The sequence below is a fragment of the Macrobrachium rosenbergii genome, chromosome 21, assembly GCF_040412425.1.
Source record: "Macrobrachium rosenbergii isolate ZJJX-2024 chromosome 21, ASM4041242v1, whole genome shotgun sequence".
Classification (NCBI taxonomy): domain Eukaryota; kingdom Metazoa; phylum Arthropoda; class Malacostraca; order Decapoda; family Palaemonidae; genus Macrobrachium; species Macrobrachium rosenbergii.
Window position 1 is genome coordinate 69,596,779 of NC_089761.1, and position 13,226 is coordinate 69,610,004.

Below are 13,226 nucleotides of genomic sequence, written 5' to 3' on the forward strand. Positions count from 1 at the left end.
AGGATGGTTTATTTCCTTACTTTATTACACCAAAATCACAGGTAAACAGCAACAGATCAGCTGCATTGTGGCAATAGCAAAGGCAGGGACTCAGCATTTTTTCAGTCAATGAGATCATACCCTTGAGAAGGGTACAGTTCCCAACTACTAGACATGAAGGAATACAGATTCTAATCATAAGCCTGTGAAGGATACATTTCCCATCTAGGTATGAATGAATACAGATTCTAATCATACCCTTGAGAAGAACACAATTCCCATCTACATATGAAGGAATACTGATTCTAATCATAACATTGTGAGGGATACAAGCCCAATCTGGATATGAATGAATAGATTCTAATCATACCCTTGAGAAGGATACAGTTCCCATCTAGACATGAAGGAATATAGATTTTAATCAAACCCTTGAGGATACAGTTCCCATCTAGACATGAAGGAATAGAGATTCTAATCATAACCCTGAGAAGGATACAGTTCACATCTAGATATGAATGAACACAGACTTACTCATAGCCTTAAGATGGATACAGTTCCCATCTAGATATGAAGGAATATAGATTCTAATCATACCCTTGAAAAGGTTACAGTTCCCATCTAGACATGAAGGAATGCAGATTCTAATCATACCCTTGAGAGGGATACAGTTCCCCTCTACACATGAAGGAATACAGACTCTCATGAAACCCTTGAGAATGTTACAGTTCTCATCTAGACATGAAACAATATACATTCTAATCATACCCTTCAGAAGAATACAATTCCCATCTACACATAAAGGAATGCAGATTCTAATCATAACCTTGTGGAGGATACAATTCCCATCTACACATGAATCATAACCTTGTGAAGGATACATTTCCCATCTAGACATGAAGGAATACAGATTCTAATCACACCCTTGAGAGGGATACAGTTCCCATCTCGACATGAAGGAATACATATTCTAATCATACCCTTGAAAAGGATACAGTTCCCATCTAGACATGAAGGAATAGGGATTCTAATCAAACCCTTGAGAAGGTTTTAGTTCCAATTGAGATATGAATGAACACAAATTCTAATTATACCCTTGAGAAGAATACAGTTCCCATCTACACATGAAGGAATCCAGATTCTAACCATAACCTTGTGAAGGATACAGTTCCCAATGAAGGAATACAGATTCTAATCATACCCTTGAGAAGGATGCATTTTCCATCTAGACATGAAGGAATACAGATTCTAATCTTACCCTTGAGAAGGATACAGTTCCCATCTAGACATGAAGGAATACAGATTCTAATCATACCCTTGAGAAGGATACAGTTCCCATCTACACATGAAGGAATACAGATTCTAATAATAACCTTGTGAAGGATACATTTCCCATCTAGACATGAATGAATACAGATTCTAATCAAACCCTTGAGAAGGTTACAGTTCCCATCTAGACATGAATGAATACAGATTCTAATCAAATCCTTGAGAAGTATACAGTTCCCATCTAGACATGAAGGAATACAGATTCTAATCAAACCCTTGAGAAGAATATATTTCCCATCTAACCAATAAGGAATACAGATTCTAATCATAACCTTGTGAATGATACATTTACCATCTACCTGTGAAGGAATACAGATTCTATACATACCCTTCTGAAGAATATATTTCCCATCTAAACATGAAGGAATACAGATTCTAACCATAACCTTGTGAAGGATAAAATTCCCATCTAGACATGAAGGAGTAGAGATTCTAATCATAACCTTGTGAAGGATACATTTCCCATCTAGACATGAAGGAATACAGATTCTAATCATAACCTTGTGAAGGATACATTTCCCATCTAGACATGAAGGCATACAGATTCTAATCATAACCTTGTGAAGGATACACTTCCCATCTGGTCATAAAGGAATACAGATTCTAATCATAACCTTGTGAAGGATACATTTCCCATCTGGACATGAAGGAATACATATTCTAATCATAACCTTGTGAAGGATACATTTCCCATCTAGACATGAAGGAATACATATTCTAATCATACCCTTGAGAAGCATATATTTCCCATCTACACATAAAGGAATACAGATTCTAATCAAACTATTGAGAAGGATACAGTTCCCATCCAGACATGAAGGAATACAGATTCTAATCAAACCCTTGAGAAGGATACAGTTCCCATCTAGACATGAAGGAATACAGGTTCTAGTCATAACCTTGTGAAGGATAAATTTCCCATCTAGACATGAAGGATTACAGATTCTAATCATACCCTTGAGAAGTATATATTTCCCATCTAGACATAAGGGAATACAGATTCTAATCATAACCTTGTGAAGGGTACATTGCCCATCTAGACATGAAGGAATACAGATTCTAATCAAACCATTGAGAAGGATACACTTCCCATCTAGACATGAAGGAATACAGATTCTAATCATAACCTTGTGAAGGATAAATTTCCCATCTAGACATGAAGGATTACAGATTCTAATCATACCCTTCAGAAGCATATATTTCCCATCTAGACATAAGGGAATACAGATTCTAATCATAACCTTCTGAAGGGTACATTTCCCATCTAGATATGAAGGAATACAGATTCTAACCATACCCTTATGAAGGATACATTTCCCATCTAGACATGAAGGAGTACAGATTCTAATCATAACCTTGTGAAGGATACATTTCCCATCTAGACATTAAGGAATACAGATTCTAATCATAACCTTGTGAAGGATACATTTCCCATCTAGACATGAAGGCATACAGATTCTAATCATAACCTTGTGAAGGATACACTTCCCATCTGGTCATGAAGGAATACAGATTCTAATCATAACCTTGTAAAGGATACATTTCCCATCTGGACATGAAGGAATACATATTCTAATCATAACCTTGTGAAGGATACATTTCCCATCTAGACATGAAGGAATACAGATTCTAATCATACCCTTGAGAAGGTTACAGCTCCCATCTAGACATGAAGGAATACAGATTCTAATCATACCCTTGAGAAGGATACAGTTCCCATCTATACATGAAGGAATACAGATTCTAATCATACCCTTCAGAAGGATAAAGTTCCCATCTAGTCATGAAGGAATACAGAATCTAATCATACCCTTCTGAAGGATACAGTTCCTATCTAGATATGAAAGAATAAAGATTCTAATCAAACACTTGAGAATGATACTGTTCCCGTCTAAACATGAAGGAATGCAGATTCTAAACATAACATTCTGAAGAATACATTTCCCATCTAGACATGAAGTAATACAGATTCTTATTGTAACCTTGTGAAGGATACATTTCCCATCTAGACATGAAGGAATACAGATTCTATACACACCCTTGAGAAGGATACAGTTCCCATCTAGATATGAAGTAATACAGATTCTAATCATACCCTTGAGAAGGATACAGTTCCCATCTAGACATGAAAGAACAGATTCTAATCATAACCTTGTGAATGATACTGTTCCCATCTAAACAAGAAGGAATACAGATTCAAATCATAACCTTGTGAAGGATACAGTTCCCATGTACACATGAAGGAATAAAGATTCTAATCATAACCTTGAGAAGGATACAGTTCCCATCTAGACATGAAGGAATACAGATTCTAATCATACCCTTGAGAAGGATACAGTTCCCATCTAGACATGAAGGAATACAGATTCTAACCATACCATTGGGAAGGATATATATCCCATCTAAACATTAATGAATACAGATTCTAGTCATAACTTTGTGAATGATACATTTCCCATCTACCCATGAAGGAATACAGATTCTATACGTACAATTCTGAAGGATATATTTCCCATCTAGACACGAAGGAATACAGATTCTAACCATAACCTTGTGAAGGATACATTTCCCATCTAGACATAAAGGAATACAGATTCTAATCATAACCTTGTGAAGGATACATTTCCCATCTAGAAATGAAGGAATACAGATTCTAATCATAACCTTGTGAAGGATACATCTCCCATCTAGATATGAAGGAATAGAGATTCTAATCCTACCCTTGAGAAGGATACATTTCCCATCTAGATAGGAAGGAATACAAATTCTAATCATACCCATGAGAATGATACAGTTCCCATCTAGACATGAAGGAATACAGATTCTAATCATACCCTTGAGAAGGATACAGTTCTCACCTAGATATGAAGGAATACAGATTCTAATCATACCCTTGAGAAGGTTACAATTCCTATCTAGATATGAATGAATACAGATTCCAATCATACTCTTGAGAAGAATACAGTTCCCATCTACACATGAAGGAATATAGATTCTAACCATAACCTTGTGAAGGATACAGTTCCCATCTAGACATAAAGGGATACAGATTCTAATCATACCCTTGTGAAGGATACAGTTCCCATCTAGACATGAAGGAATACAAATTCAAATCATACCCTTGAGAAGGATACAGTTCCCATCTACACATAAGGAATACAGATTCTAATTAAAACCTTGTGAAGGATACATTTCCCATCTGGACATGAAAGAATAAAGATTCTACTCATACCCTTGAGAAGGATATAGTTCCAATCTAGACATGAAGGAATACAGATTCCAATCAAACCATTGAGAAGGATACAGTTCTCATCTAGACATGAAGGAATACAGATTCTCATCAAACCCTTGAGAAGGATACAGTTCCCATCTAGACATGAAGGAATACAGATTCTAATCATAGCCTTGTGATGGATAAATTTCCCATCTAGACATGAAGGATATCAGATTCTATTCATACCCTTGAGATGCATCTATTTCCCATCTAGACAGGAAGGAATAAGGATTCTAATCATAACCTTGTGAAGGATACATTTCCAATCTAGACATGAAGAAATACAGATTCTAATCATACCAATTATAAAGGATACATTTCCCATCTAGACATGAAGGAATACAGATTCTAATCATAACCTCGTGAAGGATATATTTCCCATCTAGACATGAAGGAATACACATTCTAATCATAACCTTGTGAAGGATACATTTCCCATCTAGACATGAAGACAAAGATTCTAATCATAACCTTGTGAAGGATACATTTCCCATCTAGACACGAAGGAATACAGATTCTAATCATAACCTTGTGAAGGATACATTTCCCATCTAGGCATGAAGGAATACAGATTCTAATCATACCCTTGAGAAGGTTACAGTTCCCATCTAGACATAAAGGAATAGAGATTCTAATCATACCCTTCAAAAGGATACAGTTCCTATCTAGACATGAAGTACTACAGATTCTAATCATACCAGTGAGAAGGATACAGTTCCCATCTAGACATGAAGGAATACAGAATCTAATCATACCCTTCAGAAGGATACAGTTCCTATCTAGATATGAAAGAATAAAGATTCTAATCAAATACTTGAGAATGATACTGTTCCCACCTAAACATGAAGGAATACAGATTCTAATCATAACCTTCTGAATGATACATTTCCCATCTAGACATGAAGGAATACAGATTCTTATCATAACCTTGTGAAGGATACATTTCCCATCTAGACATGTAGGAATACAGATTCTAAACATACCCTTGAGAAGGATACAGTTCCCATCTAGATATGAAGGAATACAGATTCTAATAATACCCTTGAGAAGGATACAGTTCCCATCTAGACATGAAGATATACAGATTCTAATCATAACCTTGTGAATGATACTGTTCCCATCTAGACATGAAGGAATACAGATACTAATCATGGCCTTGTGAAGGATACAGTTCCCATCTACACATGAAGGAATAAAGATTCTAATCATAACCTTGAGAAGGATACAGTTCCCATCTAGACATGAAGGAATACAGATTCTAATCATACCCTTGAGAAGGATACATTTCCCATCCAGACATGAAGGAATACAGATTCTAACCATACCCTTGAGAAGGATACAGGTCCTATCTAGATATGAAAGAATACAGATTCTAATCATACCTTTGAGAAGGATACAGTTCCCATCTACACATGAAGTAATACAGGATGCAATTCCCATCTGGGCATGAAGGAATACAGATTCTAATTATACCCTTGAGAATGATACATTTCCCATCAAGATATGAAGGAATACGGATTCTAATCATAATCTTGTGAAGGATACATTTTCCCATCTAGACATGAAAGAATACAATTTCTACTCATACCCTTCAGAAGCATACAGTGCACATCTAGACTAATGGAATACAGATTCTAATCATACCCTTGAGAAAAATACATTTCCCATCTAGACATGAAGGAATAGAGATTCTAATCATACACTTGAGAAGGATAGTTCCCGTCTAGATATGAAGGAATACAGATTCTAATCATACCCTTGAGAAGGATACAGTTGGCATCTAGACATGAAGGAATACAGATTCTAATCATAACCTTGTGAAGGATACACAAGACATGAAGGAATACAGATTCTAATCATAACATTGTGAAGAATATAGTTCCCATCTAGATATGAAAGAATACAGGTTCTAAGCATAACCTTGTGAAGGATACAGTTCCCATTTCGACATAAAGGAATACAGATTCTAATCATAACCTTGTGAAGTATACAGTTGACATCTAGATATGAAGGAATACAGATTCTAATTATAGCCTTGAGAAGGATACAGTTCCCATCTACAAATGAAGGAATACAGATTCTATCCAAACCCTTGAGAAGGATACAGGTCCCATCTAGATATGAATGAATACAGATTCTAATCATATCCCTGAGAAGGATACAATTCCCATCTAGACATGAAGGAATACAGATTCTAATCATTCCCTTGAGAAGGATACAGTTCCCATCTACACATGAGGGAATACAGATTCTAATCATACCCTTCAGAATGATACACTTCCTATCTAGACATGAAGGAATACAGATTCTAATCATACCCATGAGAAGGATACAGTTCCCATATAGATATTAAGGAATACAGATACTAATCATACTATTGAGAAGGATACAGTTCCCATCTACACATGTAGGATACAGATTCTAATCATAACCTTGTGTAGGATATAGTTCCCATCTAGACATGAAGGAATACAGATTCTAATCATAACCTTGTGAAAGATACAGTTCCCATCTATGTATAAAGGAATATAGAATCTAATCATAACCTTGAAAAGGATACAGTTCCCATCTACACATGAAGGAATACAGATTCTAATCATACCCTTGGATACAGTTCCCATCTACAAATGAAGGAATACAGATTCTAACCATACCCTTCAGAAGGATGCAGACCCCATCTAGATATGAATGAATCCAGATTCTAATCATACCATTGAGAAGTATACATTCCCATCTAGACAATAAGGAATACACATTCTAATCAAACCATGGAGAAGGATGCAGTTCCCATCTAGACATGAAGGAATACAAATTCTAATCATAACCTTGTGAAGGATACATTTCCCATCTAGACATGAAGGAATGCAGATTCTAATCATACCCTTATGAAGGATGCATTTCCCATCTAGACATGAAGGAATAAACATTCTAATCATAACCTTGTGAAGGATACATTCCTCAACTAGACATGAAAGAATACAGATTCTAATTATAACTTTGTGATGGAGACATTTCCCATCTAGACATGAAGGAATACAGATTCTAATCATACCCTTGAGAAGGATGCAGTTCCCATCTAGACATGAAGGAATACAGATTCTAATCATACCATTGAGAAGTATACATTCCCATCTAGACATGAAGGATGAAGGAATACAGATTCTAATCGTACCCTTGAGAAGGATATATTTCTCATCTAGACATGAAGGAATACAGATTCTAATCATAACCTTCTGAAGGATACATTTCGCATCTACACATGAAGGAATACAGATTCTAATCATACCCTTGAGAAGGATACAGTTCCCATCTAGACATGAAGGAATACAGATTCTAATCATACTCTTGAAAAGGATACATTTCCCATCTAGACATGAAGTAATACATATTCTAATCATACCCTTGAGAAGGATACATTTCCCATCTAGACATGGATGAATACAGAGTCTAATCATAACCTTGTGAAGGATACATTTCCCATCTAGACATGAAGGAATACAGATTCTAGTCATACCCTTGAGAAGGATACAGTTCCATTCTAGATATGAAGGAATAAAGATTCTAATCATACCCTTCAGAAGGATACAGTTCCTATCTAGATATGAAAGAATAAAGATTCTAATCAAACACTTGAGAATGATACAGTTTCCACCAAAACATGAAGGAATACAGACTCTTAATCATAACCTTCTGAAGGATACATTTCCCATCTAGACATGAAGGAATACAGATTCTTATCGTAACCTTGTGAAGGATACATTTTCCATCTAGACATGAAGAAATACAGAATCTAATCATAACATTGAGAAAGATACAGTTCCCATCTAGATATGAAGGAATACAGATTCTAATCATACCCTTGAGAATGATACAGTTCCCATCTAGACATGAAGGAATACAGATTCTAATAATAACCTTGTGAATGATACAGTTCCCATCTACACATGAACAAATAGAGATTCTAATCATAACTTTGAGAAGGATACAGTTCCAATCTACACATGGAGGAATATAGATTCTAATCATACCCTTGAGAAGGATATAGTTGCATCTAGACATGAAAGAATACAGATTATAATCATACCCTTGAGAAGGATACAGGTCCCATCTAGACATTAATTTAAGGAAAGCAGATTCTAATCATACCCTTGAGAAGGATACAGTTCCCATCTACACATGAAGGAATACAGATTCTAATCATACCCTTGAGAAGGATGCAGTTCCCATTTGGGCATGAAGGAATACAGACTCTAATCATACCCTGGAGAATGATACATTTCCCATCTAGACATGAAGGAATATAGATTGTAATCATTACCTTGTGAAGGATACAGTTCCCATCTAGACATGAAAGAAAACAATTTCTACTCCCCTTGAGAAGAATACAGTGCACATCTAGACATATTGGAATACAGATTCTAACCATACCCTTGAGAAGGATAGAGGTCCCATCTAGATATGAATGAATACAGATTCTAATCATACCGTTGAGAAGGATACAGTTCCCATGTAGACATGAAGGCATACAGATTCTAATCATACCCTTGAGAAGGATACAGCTCCCATCTACACATGAGGAGATAAAGATTCTAATCATACCCTTGAGAATGATACATTTCCCATCTAGACATGGAGGAATACAGATTCTAATCATACCCTTGAGAAGGATATAGGTCCTATCTAGATAAGAAGGAATACAGATTCCAATCATACCCTTGAGAAGGATACAGTTCACATCCAGACGTGAAGGGGTACAGATTCCAATCATAACCTTGTGAAGGATACAGTTCCCATCTAGACATGAAGGAATACAGATTCTTATCATAACCCTGTGAAGAATACAGTTTCCATCTAGATATGAAGGAATAAAAATTCTAATCATAACCTTGAGAAGGATACAGTTCCCATCTACACATGAAGGAATACAGGTTCTAATCATACCCTTGAGAAGGATACAGTTCCCATCTACAAATGAAGGAATACAGATTCTAACCATACCCTTTAGAAGGATACAGGTCCCATCTAGATATGAATGAATACAGATTCTAATCATACCATTGAGAAGGATACAGTTCCCATCTAGACATGAAGGAATACAGATTGTAATCATACCCTTGAGAAGGATACAGTTCCCATCTACACATGAGGGAACAGAGATTCTAATCATACCCTTGAGAATGATACATTTCCCATCTAGACATGAAGGAATACAGATTGTACTCAAAACCTTGTGAAGGATACATTTTACCATCTAGACATGAAGGAATACAATTTCTACTCATACCCTTGAGAAGAATACAGTGAACATGTAGACATAATGGAATATAGATGCTAACCATACCCTTAAGAAGGATACATTTCCCATCCAGACGTGAAAGAATAGAGATCTTACTCACACCCTTGAGAAGGATACATTTCCTATCTACACATGAAGCAATACAGATACTAATCATAACCTTGAGATGGATATATTTCCCATCTAGACATGAAGGAACAGATATTCTATTCACACCCTTGCGAAGGATACATTTCTCATCTAGACATGAAGCAATACAGATTCTAATCAAGCCATTGAGAAGGATAGAGTTCCCATCTAGACATGAAGCAATGCAGATTCTTATTATACCCTTGAGAAGGATACAGTTCCCATCTAGACATGAAGGAATACAGATTCTAAGCATACCCTTGAGAAGGATACAGTTCCCATCTAGACATGAAGGAATACGGATTCTAATCACAACCTCGTGAAGGATACATTTCCCATCTACACATCAACGAATACAGATTCTAACCATACCCTTGAGAAGGATACAGTTCCCATCTAGACATGAAGGAATACAGACTCTAATCATACCCTTCAGAAGGATACAGTTCCCACCTAGACATGAAGGAATACAGTTTCTAATTATGCCCTTGAAAAGAATACAGTGATCATCTAGATATAATGGAATACAGATCCTAATCATACCTTTGAAAAGATACATCTCCCATCTAGACATGAAAGAATACAGATTCTAATCACAACCTTGTGAAGGATACATTTCCCATCTAGACATGAAGGAATACAGATTGTAATCATAATCTTGTGAAGGATACATTTCCTATCTAGGCATGAAGGAATACAGATTCTAATCACAACCTTGTGGAGGATACAGTTCCCATCTAGACATGAAGGAATACAGATTCTAATCATATCTTTGAGAAGGATACAGTTCCCATCTACACATGAAGGAATATAGATTCTAATCATACCTTCGAGATGGATACATTTCCCAACTAGACCTGAAGGAACAGATTCTAACCATACCCTTGAGAAGGATACAGTTCCCATCTAGACATGAAGGAATACAGATTCTAATCATAACCTTGAGAAAGATACAGTTCCCATCTAAACTTGAAGGAATGCAGATTCTAATCATACCCTCGAGATGGATACATTTCCCATCTAGACATGAAGGAATACAGATTCTAATCATACACTTGAGAAGGATACAGTTACATCTAGACATGAAGGAATCCAGACTCTAATAATCCCCTTGAAAAGGATATAGTTCCCATCTAGACCTACAGGAATACTGATTATAATCATACCCTTGAGATGGATACATTTCCCAACTAGACTTGAAGGAATATAGATTCTATTCATACCCTTGAGAAGGATACAGTTCCCGTCTAGACATAAAGGAATACAGGTTCTAATCATACCCTTGAGATGGATACACTTCCCAACTAGACTTGAAGGAATATATGTTCTAATCATATCCTTGAGAAGGATACAGTTTCCATCTGGACAAATAGAAATACAGTTTGTACTCATAACCTTGAGAAGAATACAGTGAAGATCTAGACATAATGGAATGCATATTTTAACCATACCCCTGAGAATGATACATTTCCCATATAGACATGAAGGAATACAGATTCTAATCATACCCTTGCCAACAAAAGGCAGCCTTAATGATTTAGCTGCCTAGCAATATATTATACTCTTTAGGGAAAAAATCAAACTTCAATACATGGGAAAGAGAATCTGAGTATGAAAAATCTTTTTGTCTGTAAAATCAAAATTGTCGAAATACATCATACCAATTTAGTATTTGTGTATTGTGTCAATGTCTCTTGGGACTTGTGTGAAATTAGTCACTTAGTTTATTCTTGCTGAATACCATAGTCTCTACAGCTAGTTTATAGTAATTTTTCAAACACAAAACAGATCTCTTTAATGATTCTCTATCAATTGTACATAGAAGGGAAATTGGGTAATTTGTCTTCCAATACAATGATTGTAATTACCAAAATATATATATATTTTTGTAACCTTATAAATGCAACCTTGAACTAAATGTCATAAATCGTCATGAATGGCTGAATATCAGACATAGCAACATGGACATTCAAGGATAAAATGTGTCTCACTACAAAGTTTTTGAAGCACTACACCCTAGTTATAAGCTTGCAAGAATAATCTACAATGCACCAATCCTCTTCAATTATACAATAGGTAATGTCTTATTAATAAATGTGCATTTGTGATTTTAAGTAGCAGCAGATTTCCCTACCTACTGATACTTGCAGCTTTGAATATCAAAGTTTTTGTAAGTAAACTATTCCTAACCATACAAACCTGAGGTCCTTTACATTAGGAATTACTTATGGCGAAGCTGGACACGGCCATTAAACTCTTGAACAAGGTGGTTAGGCAGTAACTACCGCCAGGTAGGCAGGGAATACCCGCCTGCCGGGATGTAAACATTCCAGTTTGCCTTTCGGTCCAAGTTTAGAATGAGGGGTGGCATGAGGCGAGCATAAAATATAATGTAAAGGACCTCAAGGTTTGTATAGATAGGAAAAATACAATTTACTTTCAAAAATTGTGATTTGTTCTGACAAGATATAAAAACCATCAGTCCTTTACATTAGGAAGACTCAATGGTTGGAGGGAGGAATCTGAGTGAGTCTCTTGAACTGACTGGAGTTCTGCACACCTGGGCTGCTACTCCTAGTCAAAAGAGTGAGGAGGAGTACCATGCTACACTATGGTATATCGTATACATATATACGGTAGCCTGGCCTGCATTATACAGTAAACCCCCCGTATTCGCGTTCTCACGATTCGCGGACTCATGTATTTGCGGATTTCTCTGTGGAATGTATCCACCCATTATTTGCGGAAAATTTGCCCATTCGCGGTATTTTTCACTGAGAAATATTCACTAATTACTATATTTTGATATCATTTTCATGACTAAATGCTTTTTTTGTGATAAAACTTAATTCACTGTATCCAATAATATTGTATATATTCTTATATTGCTTTTGTATTATAAAATGCGATCATAGCAATCAATGTTTTGGTTTGGAAATTGATTAAGCAGTAAGTTTATTTTGCCATACTTACCTCAGTTCAGAGTGCTTTTCTTGCTTCCAGTTAGCGTAAATGAATCTCTAAATACTTTACTTATGTGGGGCAAGGTTATTTCTCATTATACAAAGAGTTCTTAAGTCGAAATGTAACTTAAATATGTCTCATTGTGAAATCAATTTAGCTATTTTTTTCGTTAATAGATGACGTTGGCCGTTTGGGGGCGTTTGTTTTGTGTAAAAAAAATCAGGATTCTGTTTGCTACTTTCACTTGATTTCATCATA

General features: G+C 35.9%; 1 protein-coding gene across 8 annotated transcripts in view; it reads right to left on the reverse strand.

The window, feature by feature from the left end:
• The window catches only part of LOC136850270 (6-phosphofructo-2-kinase/fructose-2,6-bisphosphatase 1-like), a 302,586-nt gene that overhangs the window by 133,171 nt on the left and 156,189 nt on the right, over positions 1–13,226 (reverse strand). The gene's annotated exons all lie outside the window — the stretch shown is intronic.